This window comes from Buteo buteo, chromosome 21, assembly GCF_964188355.1.
Source record: "Buteo buteo chromosome 21, bButBut1.hap1.1, whole genome shotgun sequence".
NCBI lineage: Eukaryota > Metazoa > Chordata > Aves > Accipitriformes > Accipitridae > Buteo > Buteo buteo.
The window spans coordinates 21,266,807-21,271,994 of record NC_134191.1 but is presented as its reverse complement, the minus strand read 5'-3'; positions in this window follow the sequence as shown (position 1 = coordinate 21,271,994).

The following is a 5,188-nucleotide window of genomic DNA, read 5'->3' as shown; positions in this document are numbered from 1 at the left end:
ATGGTAACTACCCAAGAACTGCCACCAGAGCACTGGGCAAGACATGCTACAGAAGTTTCAGCATGACACAAAACCATTTGACTTGTCTGCTTTAGAAAAAAACAAACAACCAAACCCAAAACATAGCACTTCAGGATTAGAGAGAAGGGCTTGAGAGTGTCAGATAAAAGCCCCTTCCTTACTCAAACCCAAAATAATCATTAAGGTAATTCTTTAAAAATAGCCCTATGAGCATAAGCAGTCGTAAAGCAGTATCTGGCAATTAGCCTGCTGTGAGTGGCAAACTTAGAGCTGTCCTAACAAAGATACAATAGTCACAGTATCCCAAAATGCAATGACCTGCCATCACTTTTCAACTGGTCTAAATTTCTCTAAACATAATTTGAGTTTATAGCAATAAGATGCATTTGAACCCCTTCTTTGGGTGAACAGACCAAATAAATTAAGAGGAGTCTGGATGAAAACCAGTTAAGGAATCCCAAATTGTTGAAGCAATCCAGTTTTATAAAAAATTTTTTATAAAATTCATGGCCTCATCTAAAGGATGTGTGTATGGCAACTTGGTAAAAGGGAGAAGTGTATTACTGCTAAACTTTATATAAACAGAAGTTATCTGTGGAAAAAAATGCTAGGAAAATACCCCTAACTGTTCCCTTCTGGCACTGCATCCCCTCCCATCCACCCACTCTAACAAACACCCTAATGTGTACATCAAAACTGATTGTTTTCTTCCCACTTTTGACTTTGAAGTGGCATAGCCCAGGCTATATACAAACAAACCAACCCAAAACCCTACACCTTCACTGGCAGAAATTACAGTAACATCATGGTATTATGAAATTAAACTGCAGCTTTTGAAAATAAAGGCATTTTCTGCAAGTTAAAAGTTCACACTCCTAAGGAAAAATGAGGCTGCATTCCTAAAGAGAAAAGGCAGGCATAGGTATAATTATGGCAGTTCTGCAAGTAAAGTAATTTACAGCGACCAATCTTTTGTCAGGGTTTTTGCAGATTGTACTGACCTTCAGTAATTCTTCCCTTTATACATTCTCTTGGGATTAAAGAGATCCAATCATGTATGCAACAGCTGATCATCCCCTGAAAAAACCTGAAGCATTTTTACAGATTATGGGGCTAGTTACTATCTCCATGACCTAAAAATAACAGAACTCAGACTGTTCTCATCAGACACTCCCTGAAGAATTCATAACATAGCAGCTCTTTTTTTCAAGGCCAGTTTGCATTTTCCCAACATGTTACAGATAAGCTGTGCCTCCATATTAACTGAGAAAAGGAATTTACTCTGGCATCAAGCACAGTCACAGGACTGAATAATGGATGTACTGAGCAACAACAAAAACCACTAGTCATGTTCTATACATGATTACCACATTTCTCAGTCAGCAGCAGCCACCCATCTGTTTTCTTGCCCATGGGGATGGCAGCTAGTTTTCCCTTTGCTGAAAGCTGAGCTAAGTATAGCTGGCTTTTTCCTCCTCAATGAACTGTACTGAGCAGACAGGACTAAAGCAAGGCAGGAGCTGGATGAAGAAAGCAATCGCCTCTACTAGCTTAGCCATTACTCAGGTAACCTGATGCAAAGAGGAGGATGATAGCCTTGCTGACTTGTATTTTAAGATCTACTGATGCTACCCCTTGAACAGTCACAGCACAGGAGGTGGCATCATCACATTGCTAAACATCTTCCTGTGGTGATTCAAGGACCTGAGGTACTGCATAGATTCAAACACACAGCAGTTTATTTCTGCTAAAGCTATGTACAGAGATAAATGATGCTTCATTGACTACAATATTTAGGGAATTTGCACAGGTAACACCTTATTTTCTACAACTTGTAGAATCATTGGCTAGTTGAGGTTGGAAGGGGCCTCTGTAGCTCTAGTCCTGCCTCCGATCAAAGCAAACTTCCACAGACAAGACAAACCACTGTTTTGTGTCATGTCAGGCCTCAAAACACATTTTTATAAACCAAGCTGTAAGAGGTGAAGATGGCAAATACAAAAGTACCTCATCATATAACATGCAACATCTGACCTGAGTTGTTTTTATTCATATTAATCCCACTAGTGTGAACTACTGCTTAAGAAAGGTTAGCCTGTCCTAGACTATTAGAACAGTAAGTTATTTTAACCATTGAATAATATTTTTATGCTACAGTCAGTAATATTAATTATTTATGGTTATATTAATTAAGGTCAAATGCAGTTCTGATCTGCCTGTGTAAAGACTGTGTATTATCTGCTGTGAATGTAATAGCAAATGCAAACTTACATTTACAGTGTAAATCGTTAAAAATAAAACCTATACATCATTGTTTATAATTTAGCAGACTGCTAAGAAAAGGTGGTCTGTGAGCTTTTTAAAGAGCTACAAAGCCACTGTGGCTGAAGTTTGTCAAAACGCTTCCAAGAGTGAGGGCCGACATGTTCAGTACGAAATTTAACTGCAAACAACTAGCAATGTGCTGAGCACCCTGTCCCTGCAGCAGGTACATATAGTTCACTTTGGACTAATCTTAAAAGTTTTAGTCCTACAGCTTGTAAGTGAAATAGTGCTCTGAATAGCTGCTCAAGTGGCGACCTGCTTTTGAAAATATCTAGAGGAAACAGCTAGTGTATTTTCGTATTGGTTATTCTACTCCAACCACATAATTGCAGAGTCTCCTAACAGATGACACAGAACAGTAATTTTTTTGTCTATGCATTAGTCACATTGTAGGTTGGTATTTTGAGAATGTAGCTGTACAATTTGTTTTGCTAAAGGCCTCCTTTGAAGCACAGCTCTGCTGTGACACCTGTCCAACAGTCTGTAAGGCAGATCCTACCTTATTCCAGGGCCACAGTAACATCGGAGAGTGAACCACAAAAACCAACTGCAGGAGCAAGAAATGTTACGAATGAAAAGTCTCCAGGTAACTGATTTAAAAGTTATTTTGGCTGCAGTAAGGGAAAATGGAATATCAGAGGTTAATTTGTACATATCTTGAACTGTTCTTCACTCTAGTGAAACAAAAAGCAAAACAGCCACCCAACTTCTCAGTGCTGTCCCTCCTCTCCTGCAAACTGACATGGAAATGGCATCACTTCCAAACCCGCACAGCACGCTGCAGCCCCAGGGAAGCCAGAGAGGCCCCATGCCTTACAGCACCAGGCAGAGCCTCCTCGCTATCCAGTATGGACAAAAGTAGTTAGTTGTGTCTCAAACCTAAAGAAATCACTTTACAACAGAAGGACATCCTTTATAACATGGCTAACTCGCCCTTAGTGGAGACTGCCATAAAGAGGTGAAGCAGAGGAGACTACTCCATCAATACAGATGCCTGAGCTCTTGAAAGGATAAAATAACTCTTCTTCAGCTTTCTCTCACCTCTAACAGGTCTAACTTGGGTACATTTTTTCCTTCCTATATGGCTTAAAAGCTGTCAATCTGACCAGGTTCCTGTGACACAGGCTATACTAAGAAGTAGATGAGGTCAAATAGTAACCAGCAGGAAAAAAAATAGGCCCCAAACCACTGGCTAAAGCAAACCTGTCAAGTTATTGTACATGCCTAGATATGATACTAAGTTTACATACTTGGGGGGAAAAAAAAAAAAAATAGGAGAGAATTGCTTGTTTGGCAATAATTGCTAAATTTTTTCCCTGCTTTGTGTCCAGCTCCTCCATGCAACCCTGCCATGGGTTTTAAGATGCGTGCCAAGTTTTGTTCTGGAAGTTTTGTTCCAAGTTTTGGAAAAATTCACACTACCATAAACAACTGCTGATTAAACATTACAAAAACATAACCAGCAGCATTCCTCACCTACCCCCAGTCTCTCAACTTTTTAGTTCAGTGGTTTGCTCTCATATACAACACTTTGCTGCAATTTTAGAGGGTGAAGGTACCTTTGAAACCCTATGTGTTCGTTAAAGGAAATCTGAAGGTTTTAAACAAAACACTAGCTTGTGTTCCTCAGACCTGTGCACAGAGACAATGAAAGGCACACAGCTTTTCTCTGAACAGAAGGAGGCTTCTCTGTATGTCACTTCTCAAATTCAGCCATATTGCACAGATGCACCTGCTAAAGAGTCATAGGAAAAGAAAAACAGATGAACTAAAAAGTAGTGGCAACAAAAACGTCAGAAATAACTCTGCAATTTCCTGGTATAATTCCTAGCCCAAACATTAATTACATTTGTTTACTAGATTTACATTTTTAGGAGCATACATTTTGTCTGCTGTCCCCAGTTAAACTAACCGAAATTCTGTTGAGAAAATGTGAAATAAAATTGGAAGTGAAATTATCTACATTTCACCTGCAACACATTATCAGCCTGCAGCTGAAACTCCAACAAATTCAAGAAGTAACATGAAAAACTACCTGATTATTCCATGATAAACAACTCTTTCAGGACAAGCTGGGGGGGCAGTAGATTGTTTGTGGTGTGTTGTACCCCCCTTTACTTTTAAATCCTACATTGGAAACTTAGCTGGCAATTCAAGGTAATAATGATTATATACTGAACACCCTCAAACAATTCAGTACTACTTGTGTCTAATGAAAAGCACTCACCTGTTCAAAGAAAATATTTTCAAGTGAAAGACTAATGAGTCAGGGGCATGAATACAACCTTTCAAGAGCATTTTTTTCACAACTATTGAAAACAGAAAAAAATCAGCAAAAATGTTTTCACACAGAATAGAAAACATCCCTTACCACACATTGAATTGGTCAAGCTGATAAATGAGGCATGATATTTAACACACAAGTCAAAATACATGTTAAGAAGATATTAAACTTTAATCAAATTATAGACTTCTTTGAAGTCTACCATCTTGTCTACACTACACTTTTCAAATGTCTTGGGATTTGTTAGCTAATGCATTCAAACTTCATGCATTTAATTTACTCCTTAGGCTAGACAAGGCCTTAGAAGCAATCCTTTTAGATTAGCTTTGAAGCATACTGTCAGAGTATCATTCAGGAGCTTATGTTGTCCTTGTTTTATGTTGTGACCTGTAATTTTAATTAGACTTCAGTCTCCACTGCCAAAAGGGATATTCATGATAGGAGGTGACTTAAAAGTACACTTGGTAACACTAGCTGTCAAACACAATGAAGTAAAATGTAGCTTTGCAGATACACTCCTAAATAATACTCAAATTGAGGCTAAGAAAACAAAATTGA